We start from the raw sequence: 14310 nt of genomic DNA, 5'->3' as shown, positions 1-14310 counted from the left end.
CAATCCTCTCGCTACAGCCTCCCAAACAGCTGGCATTACACGCATGAGCCAGCATGGCCGGCCATGGCTACGTATTTCAATGGGAAATGGATTGCCTGTAACCCAGTGATATGACATAACACTACAAATCACTGAAGCCATAGAAAATGCCTGAAGTAGTAATCATATGCCACTAAAGCCTAAATTAGCACTGAGATCAATTCATGAAATTTAACAAAGCACTAAGCCCTCTAAAACACTTTACCTAACTTGGAAAGACTTTCCCCAATTTCTATACAGTTGTATAGGACAATATATACAAGTTACAGGCTTGAAGAAATCTGAACCCAGCTCATCCTCCTAGGAATATAAATTGAACAGACCTTATGCATATGCTTTTCTTGCTTTTCTGGCCATAGCTGTTTACTAGGCATGGTATCAAACCATTTGATATTTGTGTGTAAACAAATTATTTGTTTACAAAGCCTACAAAGGTAATAAATCCCAACAAGATATTTTTCTCATAGTTCTTGTGATACGGTCTATGCAACTGCAAATAACAATGTGAAGTAAATTGACATAAGATATTCTAAAAGAAATTTAGGGCTAAAGTGAGAATTGGGGAGGATTTTTTTCATTTTCTTTTTCATCCTGACTCAATTATTTCTTTAGTACCCAACTGATTTATTTTTCTTAAACACCTTCTCTCCTCACAAGAAAGTGCATATAATTACATAAGAAAATGGTCTGCTATTTACTGTCTTATCAAAATATTAAAAATCATCTTCAGAATAAGAAGTTGAAAAGAGAAAAACACATACATACATATACGTTCATAAAAATATTGCTAAGGAAAGTCACTATAAATTTTTTTCCAGGATATTGAAGGCCATGCACGTAAAAAACTACACATCTCTTTATTTAATGTACCATAGATGAGCTCAGGGAATCATCAGCGTTATTTGGTCAAATAGTTTGATTTTTTTGGTCAAGAAAATTTGATATTATTATGACATCATATGAAAGCATTTGACTAAACTGCAAAATAAATGTACTTACTGATATTTATTCAATTATTTTCCATTTGAAAATATAAAATGTGAACTAAAAAATCTCTTTTGAATACCAGAGAAAGCTACTGAAAATACTGTAGGTTAGTAAGTCTTTTAAAGATTTTGTCAAATCTTTCCCTCTTCTACTATGAATTGTTGCCAATTCATAAGTCTAAAACATGACCAAACCATGTAATTTCCTTGTTATCTTTTAATTTCATAAAAATCCTTTTCACCATCCAGTGTGATGATAAGCCAATCCTTTGTACCCTTCCAATAAGCCGGCTTCCTCTCTGCTGCGGTGTATGGGAACATGTTGCTCCTCCACTTGAATGTTTGTGTTTCTTTTATGCCTGGCTCATTCTGACACTTTCCTTCCTATCAGTTCCTGACACTGAGTGTGTTGCATCTTTCTTGTATCACACAGGTAAGTCCAAATTTCTCCCTTTCTTGAATTAGTATAATAATTGGAAATTATTCCTTGAAAGATTGCATGTCATGATACCAGTAACACACAGTAAATTAATATGTTCTAAAAGTTCATTGACAAGTTACTTGTTAGAAGATGAAGAATTCATTTGCTTACAAAAATGTTAAACATAATTAATATTCCAGCCATATTTTGGATAATCTGAAATGTAGCTGAAACATTTCCAAAATTCTTATGAAAATACGTATACCTGCAATCCCAGCACTTTGGGAGGCTGAAGTGGGCAGATCACGAGGACAAGAGATTGAGACTATCCTGGCCAACATGGTGAAAGCCCGTCTCAAAAAACAAATACAAAAATTACCTGGGTGTGGTGGTGTATGCCTGTTGTCCTAGCTACTCAGGAACTGAGGCAGGAGAATCACTTGAACCTGGGAGGCAGAGGTTGTAGTGAGCTGAGATTGCGCCACTGTACTCCAGCCGGGTGACATTGTGAGACTCTGTCCCCCACCCCAAAAAAGAAAAGATGTACACCATAATCCAGCTCAACTGGAAGTCAAACGTGCATCACTCCTTCATTTTCTATTTTTTGTACTTCCTTGGCAAATTATGTAGTGCTGGATATACAGTAAGTGCTTTAGTTTTTTTCATTGCTTCAAAACCAAATACTCAAACTTACTGCTTGAAACAACAACTATTTAATTTGTATAATTTTGTAGTTTGTGCTGGACTCAGCGACTGATTCTTCTGCTGGCCTTACTGCTGGTCACTTCTGTGGGTGAATTCAATTGACAAATATGCTGTGGGCAGGTTGGAAATTTGAGAGAGCTAGGCGTCTTTCTTTTTCCATATAGTCACACATTCTCTCATTCTCCTTGGTGGTTCTCACATGCCATTTCCAGAAGCAAAGCTGCATTTTTGCCTGGAAGCTCAAGGCTCCTATGAGTGCAGAAGTGAAAACTTCCAGACTTTTTAAGGCTTGGGCCTGGAACTGGCACTCTGACATCATCTTTTGATTAAGTGCATCACAGGCCCAGCCCAGATTCGATGGGAGAGAATTACACAAGGGGATGAATATCAGGAAATTTGTTCACTGGGGGCTCTGAATGGAACAGACTGCCAGAAGGCTTAATAACCATGTATTGAGTTGGCTCTGAGAATAAAGAACAATATATTATATTCTTTAATTGCTGGGGGGAAATGAATTTAACATTTTGGTAACATGCAAAATTCACCTAAATGGAAATTAAATGCTTTGGTATGTGCAGAGTATGACTTGGGTTTTATTTATTTTATTTTATATTTTACAAAGTTCCACTTCATCACAATATCCTACCAATGGGAATTAAGAAATTTTTACTCTTTTTCTGTGTTCATTCCTGGTTTATAATGCTGAATAATATTTTAGAATAATATCCCACATACTGCAAATAAGCATGCAAAGCACTTGCTTCTTTCTCCTACCCAAATATTTGACTTTAAGTTAGCTTCAATTTCATAATTTCATGCGACCTCAGAAAGCAATTCATTAGCATCACATAGAAAAAAATAATTAATCAAAGCATCCCAAATAATGAGCCTGCCAGGTTAATATTTAAAGACAGCACAATTACTTGTCATTTTTTAACCACAATGCAAATATTAGTCCTAACAGCTTATAATGAATAACTTCAGAGTGAAGTGGGAGCTCTAACACCTCTTTCAAATTCCACCCTGTCCATATCTTTACAGGAAAAAAAAAGTGTGCTGGTTAGCATCTTTTGATTGCAAAGACTAGATACTCAGTAAGGTAATCTAAATAACATTAGTCAGGATGAAAATGCAAAATAAATAAGAAAAACAACGATCTCAAAGACTGTGACATATATAGGTTCCAGAGACGACTTAAGTCTTAAAACATTTCCAGGAAGGAGATCTTATCACTTCTCAGTCCCAGAATGTTGTCAGTTAACCACTATTTCCTTTCCATGCTTGTTTCTTCACTTACAAATTTTGAACTCTACCCTTTATCTTTTCTGTCTTTCGGTTTCTTTTGACTCCTTTATTTGTCTATTAATTTCATCTGGGATGTTCAGTGACAGTAGGAATAGAACATTTCTTAATTGGGCAAGACTCTTTTACACACACTGCACAATATTGATTCATCCTCAGACACGAAATGGTTGTAGCACAAATGGTCATTGTAACTCCAGAACGTACCAGCACCTTGTCATCTCCCCTAGAAGATGGTGTCTCTCCTACCCACACTCAGGGAAGAATAACATAGAGCAATGTGAGTTTTCTGTTTCCTCTCTGGCTAACAACTAGCTAGCTCTCATGGTTTGTAACAGATAAGAGTTCACAAATATTGATTGTTTTAGACGATTACATTTATTTGATTGACTAAAAATGATGAGAACATAATCTTAACACATAATCCAACAATAGTGCTTCTAGGTATTTACCAAACTTATTTGAAAACTTATGAACATACAAAAATCTGCACATCAAGAACATGATCATTAGTCATTAGAGAAATGCAAATCAAAATCTTAAAGAGATATCAAATCACACCCATTACATGGCTATAATAAAAAAGAAGGACAATAAAAAGTGTTAGTGAGAAGGTGGTGAAATTGAAACTCTGGAACATTGCTGGAGGGAATGTAAAATAGCACCGCTGCTTTAAAAAATAATTTGGCAACTCCTCAAAGATTTACGCATAGAGTTACCATATAACCCAGCAATTCTAGTCATAGATACATATCCATGAGAAATGAAAACATATGTTTATGCAAAAATGTGTAAATAAATGATTTTAACAGAATTATTCCTAATAGCCAAAGTAGAAACAATTCAAATGTCCAACAACTGATGTAAAGATGAAGTGTGGTATATTCATATAACGGAATAAAATGCAGACATAAAGTTGAACGATTGCCACAGGTTCACAACATGGATGAACCTTGACAACACTATGTTAAGTTAAAGAAGCCAGACACAAAAGGCTATCATATGATTCCATTTATAGGAAATGTCCAGATAGACAAAGCTATAGAGACAGAAATCAGATTAGTGGGTCCTAGGGGCTGGAGGCAAGGCGGAATGGAAAATAATTGTTGGGTACAGGGTTTTGGGATGCTGAAAATATTCTTAAATTAGATGGGTGGTGATGGCTACACAGTATTGTGAATATACTAAAAAAAACACTGAAATATACATTTTAAAAAGATGAATCTTATGATATATAAATTATATTTAAATTAAAAAAATTTAATGATGAAGCTGCAAATCAAATCTGCACGAGTTTATAGAAGTCTTAGATATAATAGCCAAAACCTGAAAGCAACCAAGACGTCTTTTGGTAGGTGAAAGGTTAAACAAATTGTTATCTATCCAAACAATAGTATACTATTTAGTGATAAGAAGAAAGGATCTATCAAGTCATGCAAAAATATGCAGGAACCTTACATGCATGTTGGTAAGTGAAAGAAGTCAGTCTGAAAGGCTACATAACTGTATAATTCCACTTATATAACATTTGGAAAGAGCAAAATTATAGATTTAGTGAACAGAACAGTGGTTGTCAAGGGTTCCAGGAGAAAGCAGGTTTAAATAAATAAAATATAGGGGATATTTTGGGCAAGAAATTTTTCTGTATGATACTATAATGGTATCATGACAATGTTATCATGACTATAATGGATACATGATAATTAAATTGTCAAAACCCATAGAACTTTATAGCACCAGGAGTAAATCTTAACACATGTAAATTAAGGCAAAGTCATTTAGGAGATCAAGAAATCCCACGATGGAAGGCAATGTGTGACAAAAGAATCTAACTTGACTACAAGTGGATGAAACAGCCTCACTGAAGAAGGCAGGGAAAAGGTACTGACGGAAGCAACCTTAGAAATTCATGGAGTCTGCAAACTAGAGACAAAAGGCACTGTACCTAAGCAATGTAGTGTAGTTGACAAAGTTTCTTCTCACAGAGTATGGGGTAACAATTCTGATACTACCACACATGTACAATGGAACTGAAGAATTAAGTAAATGGATGGTAGGAACCAGGTTTCTCACTGTTGGGGTGGGAAGTTACAAAAGACCTAGGGGTGGTTAGGATTATCAATGTGGCAATGGGTTAAATTGGAGACATCAGTATGAACTCATGTTTAATTTAGTATATTAATTTCATCTATATATTACAGATGGATCATGGAAATATTTATAGGTAAGTATACATACAAGGGCTTGTATACATACATATTTTTTTTGCCCTGCCAGCTAGGAAGACCTGGAAGAGTGACATTCCAACAGCAATAAGCACACCTATAGTGTCCAGATCTTGGTTTCTATGTACTTTTCTCCAATTGAAGGAAGCAAGCTACCTTGGGAAAATGATTGATTCCAAAACTGAGGTTGGGAATATACAAGATAAGTTTGGGGCATATTGTAGTGCCAAAAAGTAAGGAAGCATTAAAACACACATGCACACAGAGAGACACAACACAGACACCTAATGATGGGTTAGGGGGCATATCAAAGGGACACCGGAACCATATTAAAGAGCTCAATATCAAATGCTAGAAAAGTTTGAGCAACAATGAAAAAACATAGTGTGGATTATAACTAAAAGTATTAAATAAATATCAATCAGTCCATATTAATATAAACAATTGAATACATAAATAAATAGGGAGAATAAGCAGAGCTTTCATGCAGAATTACAAATAATCCATGTAGGTACTTGGTTATAAGTGGGGGCATAACCCCTTATGCTCCACTCCCTGTGTCCATGTGTTATTGTTCAACACCCGCCCATGAGTGAGAACATGTGGTGTTTGATTTTCTGTTCTTGTGTCAGTTTGCTGAGAATGATAGTTCCCAGATTCATCCATGTCCTTACAAAGGACACGAACTCATCGTTTTTTATGGCTGCATGCTGCATAGTATTCCATGGTGTGTATGTGCCACATTTTCCTTGTCCAGTCTATCATCGATGGGTATTTGGGTTCGTTCTAGGTCTATGCTATATGTAATCTTCCCATATTGGACTTCATTCTAAAAAATACACTATGGAAAGAAAGAGAAGATAGCAATTTTACACTGGAGAAACCTGACAAACAATATCTCAGCCAGATGAACAAATTTAATATCAACAGTGGTAAGTCATATTGCTAGCACACACTTGTATTATGATAGGATAAAAATGAAACTTTCCTTCTGAAATCTTCCTCCTAAAAAAAAAAAACAAAAAACTTTAGATAATCTAATCATTAAGAAGCATCAGACAGATCTAATTAAGGGATTCTACAAAATATCCGACCAGTACTACTCAAAGGTCATCAAAAACAAGGACAATCTGAGAAAGTGCCACAGTGAAAAGGAACCTAAAGAGATATGCTTAGTAAATGCAGTATGGTACACTGGTGGGATCCTGCAACACTAAAAAATATTAGATAAAAACTTGGCAGGGAGCGGCACCTAATGCCTATAATTCCAGCACTTTGGGAGGCTGAGGCTGTCGGATTGTCTGAGTTCAGGAGTTCAAGACCAGCCTGGGCAACACGGTGAAACTCAGTCTCTATGAAAATACAAAAAATTAGCCGGGTGTGGTGGTGTGTGCCTGTAATCCCAGCTACTCAGGAGGCTGAGGCAGTAGAATTCCTTTAACCTGGAAAGTGGATGCTGCAGAGAGCCGAGATTGTGCCACTGCATTCCAGCCTGGACAACACAGCAAGACACTTCTCCAAAACAAAACAAAAAAAGTATTAGGTTAAAAACTGAAGGAAACCTGAGTAAAGTCAGAACTTAGTTAATGATAATGAACTAACAATGGTTCATTAATGTAATGTTTGTACCATACTAATGTGTGATGGTATAATAATGGAAACTGGGTGTAAGATGAATAGGACCTCTCTGTACTATCTTCTAAACTTTTCTCTATATCTAAACTATTCTAAAATTAAAAGTCTATTTAAAATAAAGAGATCATCTATACATTTTGTTGTCACTATTAAACCTTACTCTTCCACTGCATTTTCCACCCTTTCACCACTCATTCCACACTAACATTCTGTGATGGCTGTGGCTCCTATGGAAGATCAACTTCCTCTTTGCCTGGCTTAGTTGTGAGAGACACTTGCCAAGATCCTCAAAACAGTGAAATTGAGTGCTAAGTCTTTACAGGGACCCACAGAGCCTTCTATGTCTACAAATCTTCATATTCAGGGAGCCTCTACTCTGTGGAACCTATACTTCTTTCCTCCCTTCCACTCCTTCCCATTTCCCACTAAGGAAACTCTCATTCCCACCCCTACAACCACCACCCAAAACACAAGGCCTCCACTATCCTGGTCCTGTTCTCTCTCATAAAGTGGATTAATGTCTCAAAAAGAAGTGCTTATTGGGTTGAAAAACTCTCCACAAAAATGAAAAAATAATCTGTTTATCTATCTTTGCTTGATGGACAGGATAATGTAAAAATGACTCATTAGACACAGTGGCAAGGCTTCCTTCTGGGAAACTGGATGTATAAAGGGAGGGAATTACATTCACAACTAGTGAGTCACCTTCTTCCAAAGATAGACAAAATGTCTCCAATAAAGCCATAGCTAACCAACAAATAACTATACAAATAACAATTCCCTTTTTTTCCCAGAGATACATTTTTAAAACACATTTAAAAATGTATTTCTGGGAACACCTAAGTGTCCAGGTAAAATACTAAGTTAAGAATACGATTGGGATGCATATTATTAAAGGAGAATTTTGGCTCTGGGATCCCAAATAAACACCGGATAGTCAGGTTTTATTAGATAACACAGTTGCATGGTGCAGAATATGACCACTTTTCACATAAGAGACCTAGTAGTTGGTCATCAGGTTTGGCAGTTTCTCCCAGAAGAGACTTATTAGTTTGGCAGGAAGCATCATCTCTTTCAATGTGAATAATAACAACAACAACAAATACACACAGTCATTTATATGAACACCACATATATACGTCTCTCTTTTACCGAATAATATTTTGAAGAAAGGTAAGTATTTTTCAACTTTTTTCCTCATTTTTGCCTCTACTCAGTCAGTGAGATTATGGCTTCAGCTGAGGGTCATTAACACAGAAAACAACTTTTAAAAAAGTCAAATTTTAGCTTCTTGATTTCAAAACCTGAAGATATGCTACATCATAAGATTTGGGAGAATATGCGATCAGCCAATTTCTATACTTCCTATTCTCCCTGTCAAGGGTGAACAACTAGTCACTATTAGGACTCTAAGAAAAGAATCTGAGCCCTGATGTTTTACATCCCCTCACCAGCACCCCATCTTCGACACATTCAGAGCAGGATATGAGGCCCACACTGGCACAGCAGTAACTGAAAAAGAGCGCAATGCTTTGAAAGTCTTGTCTTCAGGAAATAGAAGCTCCTTGTACTCAGGCAGACGGACCAGCAAATAGAGTGGGTGATTCTCAGCTCATCAGTCACCATCCAGGAATATGCAAATACTCGGGCCCAGGTGCCTCACTCTCCTCCTGAAATACCGGCACTTCGCCATCCCCTAAATTTAGAAGCAACTCTAGGTGAATGGGAGAAGAAGTATTAGATTGGCTGAGATTTTTGTTTGGCCACTTGGCTGATTAAGGATTCAAAATAGAAATTAACTTTCATTATAGAACACATAAGTTATACTTTCAGTGAACCTAAGTCTGAAGTCTAAGCCTAGTAATTATTACAGATTTATCAATACTTGAAAAAGAGGAAGGATGTCTCTTTTATACCCCAAATTTTGAGAAAAAACTGTTAAATATAAAACTGAAGGACATATATTTAAGAAATTGAGGAGGATTAGTTACATAAAATATCCCATGTGTTCCTTTACAGTCTGCAGACCCCTAACAATTAGGCACAGTAACGTAACTTGTTGCAGCCATTGAGCTCTGAGGAGAAGTGAATATGCCATTTCTTGTTCAACTATTTTACTTTGAGGTGACAAATTTCTGCATCTTTAAACCACATGGACTAAGTAGCCCACATGTTCCAGAAGGTGTAATCAAAAGAAACTGCAACCTCTAGCAGCTAAGTCCCTGTGTATCTGTATAGAGCACAGGCTTTCTACCAACCCACATGGGATATATCATGTGAGCAAGACATAAACCTTTTGTTTATTAAGCCTCTGAAATTTTTGGAGTAATTTGTTATTGTAGCATAACCTAGCCTATACATACTAATACTTTAGGGAACATCCAAAATTTAGAATAATATGAATCTACTAAAAATCACATTTCAAGTTAAGTAAACATAAAAAAGGTAATAAATTAAAATTATTAAAATAATTTCAATTGAGTAAAACAATTCTGTAAATTGATATAAATTAAAATATTGATAGTACAATTATGAGTATTTTGTATTTTCCCGCTTTACTGTTTTGTGTTTTATGATTTTCTTATAACATATTAAGAAAAAAAAAGCTATGAATGAAAGTGATCACATATTCCCCAAAACTTCACTACTAGAAAACCAGGATGTATACTGTATACAGTATTAGGTACTGTAACAGGAGGTAGGAAAAATTATTTTTTCAAATTTAATCCAAGGGTTTCAAACCTCAGGTCCAGGAAAGCTACAGCACTAAATTTGTCCTTATTAGTCCTTCTGATCTCCTCTAGGCTTGCAACACTGTGGCAACTGAAAATAAGAGAAATAACAGGATCCCATAATTTTACTAGAAAATCAAATCAAAGCTACATGCATTTATTCGTTGAACATTTATTCAGTGAACAATGATATGTCAGGCAATGTCAAAGACAAGAAGTGTATACATCAATTATTGGAATATTATACTCAAAATCTGACTTAGTAACAAAAGACTTAAACAAGCAAGAATTGGTGTGTACACATCTTCCTTTTTTCCACTATATGTGATAAAGTACTGAGTTGAATGCACAGAATCTCAAGCTAGATCTTTAGGTGTCTAACTAGGTAGTGTCTTGGTTCAAGGAACTAAAACTCCTAGAGGCCCATTTTCCTGCACTGTAAAACAAGGTTTTATTGCTACATTTCTGATCATCAAGACTCTCTATGTTCCTCACTTCTTTTCTTTAATATTCTACAGTATGTTTATTTTCACAGCTATAAAGTCATACTCAGATTTGCAATCATATTTACTACCACATTTCAGAGTATTTTAACTGATGTTAGTTCAAATTAATTCTGGAGAAACTTTCCAGCCAAGGGAATTGCAAGCTAGCTGGTTGACATTGGAGGTCAAATACTCCAGGGTATGGGTCTCAAATCACTTAATTCTTCACAGCAAATTAGAAACGGGATTCCAGCTGGTGCTAAAGAATAAGACAGACTTGCTGTATAAGGACAAGCTGCTGCTTGGATTTCAAATCTTTATATTCCTAAAATAAAAAATGTGAAACCCAATTCCCACCCCCCAATCTCATTCTTTCAGAGTAAAAGATTTCTTAACAACAGCAAAAATCTGGCCACCTGATTTTAATACATAAATCTTGCCAAGGTATAAAAATAAAATATGATTTAAACAGCAACCTGTAATCTCCTGTTGACGACCAGCTGTGCCTCCTATTAGTATTAATGGAAGTTACACAGGCATAATAAGAAGGAGGGGAAAATACCACCTTATGCTTTTTGCCCACCTTAACATTTTTATAGCAAGTCTGATTACAAGGGTTTACTTGAGCAGCAATTAAACAATGATTGATTACTTAGTACAATTTGTATTCCAGGCAACATGCAAATGGCAATGAAATTCTCAGATAAGGAATGGAATAAATTCTTCTCACATCAGAGCGAGAACCACATCTTTTTAACAGAAAATGTTTTCTTATATGGAGATAAAAATTTCAGAATCAGTTTTTAAAATAATACATGTTTACCCAAAGACCCTTGATTTGTGTTTAGAAAGGAATGGTAATGATTTTGCAAATTGTACTTCCCACTTCACCTTTAGACTACAGCTCTCTTTCCATGATGACAAACCACATGGATGGAAAGTATAATATTCACTCACAAATATATTGACTTCGGCTATAGTCACAACTATAAACAATATTTTTCATCATATTTTGACATTGCAGAAATAATAACTACTTTTAAATTGAAAGTGAAGTAAAAGGTTTATTAAATGTCTATCATGTGCCAGGCACCATTCTAGGTGTAGGCAATACAGCTAAGAATACACAATACTCATGGTAGGGAAGGAGAAGCTGACAGTAAACATGTATACAGATATAGATACAAGCATGTATATATAGAGACAGATACAGATATAGATTCATATAAAGTGAAAAAAATGAACAGAAGAAACAGATGGCCATTGATGTGTAAATATACCTATTCATGTTCAGGGGAAAATGATGGAAAGAGAAGTCAATGACATTGCACTTGCTTTTTCCCACTTATGGACTACCTTGATCCAACATCACTGAATAGTTGCCTGCTTTGTACCATTTTGATATTCATCAAAGTACAAAGACTAGAAAGAGCTTAGAATTAATATGTTGGATAAATAGTAAAGCCACAGTGGCTGATGTGGTGTAAGCTGGAGTAAAATGGAGATGACATGAAATCAGAGATACACAGAGGTATAATCATTGTAGACCAATCTAAGTAATGTGGACTTTAATTTTAGTGAGAATCCATTGACAGATTAACAGAGGAGTGTTATGATGTAAATACGTTTTTTAACTATCAATCTGGTTACTGTATGTATATTATGGGATATAACCTACCTTGAAATCTGCATTTTATCCAAAGAACTGGCTAATATATTACCATTTTCACTTACCAAAAATTTAATGTAAAAGAGAAACTACAGTTAATATCTTATAGTCAGATATGTTTAAAACTAAAAATCAGAAATCACTCCTGCTTTAAGGTAACTATTACCTTAAATGGCTGGGAAATGTGAAAGGAAATAAAAGAAAAAGTTATGATGTCTATAAAAATAAAATATTAGAAAAGCCTACTAAGGATCACGTTGTCCATCAGCTTGCTTTGTGGGGCTTGGATAAATGACTGTTTATGTTCTTAAGACTTCATATCATCCCTAGTAGTCCATGCTAATATCTTATCTGTGACATAAAGAAGTTATTTTTCATATCTAATTAAACTGTCTCAATTTATTAAACCTATTTCATGATATTATGTCAAAAGAGAAAACAATTGCTCACTATTCTTATGAAAACCTAAATATAATAATTTATTCAAACTTAGCCAGCTTTGTCTTCTCTAAGCTAAATGATCTGAAACTCTTTAATCATTCTTTATTTTCATCCCTTTAGTCAAATTTTTCTTTTGCCCAGAACAATCTACTTTAAAGTATGAATTGCTTCTCGTATCAATGCACATATAAGTTTATTAGAAATTTATATTCTATGTTTAGCAATTTAGCTTAGTTAAAATGATGGGAGAAAGATGACAAAGTATTTAACACATTATATTTGTGTCAAAATCTGTGATACAACTCATCGCCTAGACATGGATTTACTATATGTATCAACTACAACTATACATATTTATTTAGGTTATGGGTGATATATGTAATATATATAGTCATATATAATATGTGTACACGTTTGTTTCTTACTGTAACACAGAAAAGCCATGAAGTAGGTATTATCATTCTTTAATCAGGATTCTCACAGGTCAAAGATTAGACTAAAATAGAATAGAACAGCAAAATAGAAAAGGGAACATATTACGCTATTTCAAGGCAGAAATGTAAAATAGAAGGTACTGAGTGAAGAAGTCCTGGGCAAGAATCCAAGATCTGTCACCCATTAGTCTTGTAAAGATACAGTGTTATTGTGAAGCCTCAATTTTCTTAACTATATGATAATTAACATACAAAGTCTAATACATTTCTTAGCAAAATAAGAACACTAAAAGTTAGTTCCATGAATGAAACCAAAATAAAATCCATTTGGATGTTTATGAAACCAAAAAATGCTCTTCATAAAGTATACTTCATTTAAAATAAACAAATTAAATTCACGATATTGTGGTGGTGTTTCAATAACTCCTACCCACCCCCACCCAAAAAAACGAAATTAGGTATCAGAAACTCCAATAAAATACATGTGTCAGTTTCTACATTTTTAAATTCAGATTATTGTGATAATTAAGTCAAAGATTATGTTTAATGTCCTGGGCATACAGTAGATGATCAGTAAAGTCAGCTATTCCTGTTAGCTCTAAGTAAAATAAATGATTAAGCATGCATGGTTCAACAGAGGATGCAACACAGTAATTGATGGTAGTTAAAGCTAGTACAGATGGGAAGGTGGCTCTGTCCATATACTCTAGTCATTCATTATCCAGGAACAACAAGTGTGGGCCAGGAAAATCTTTCCCTAGAACAATAGTGGATGCCAAGATCCTAACTGCTCAATACAATCTCTCAGAAAGAAACATTTGGTGGCCTTTAAATAGAAAGTATCATGCCAAAAGAATGTTTTTGGTTCTACACTTTTTAATCTCCAAATTGAAAAACAGTTAAGTTGAAAAATGTTTCTCAATGGAAAGATGTATTATATTCTTCAGGGGGCCAAAGTCAATCTTGAAATATGTTAATGCTGTTATATCCGAAAGGTGGTGATGGGTTGGAAGATGGGCAAAAAAAGAAAAAAAAAAAGAAAAGAAAAAAATTATAAAGCCTTTAAGAAACAAATGTGTGTGTGTGTGACACAGATGGCTGGAATAAATTATGGGACTCAAAAAGCAGTTCAATTTGCTTAGTTTTAAAATCCATTTGGACATTTATCCAAGTTCACATTGTGAATTGTATTTGTGCTACTTGGAAGAGTGACAGTAATCAGCACCCCACAAAGCC

Source organism: Callithrix jacchus, chromosome 7 (assembly GCF_049354715.1).
Source record: "Callithrix jacchus isolate 240 chromosome 7, calJac240_pri, whole genome shotgun sequence".
NCBI lineage: Eukaryota > Metazoa > Chordata > Mammalia > Primates > Cebidae > Callithrix > Callithrix jacchus.
This window is presented reverse-complemented; position numbering follows the sequence as displayed.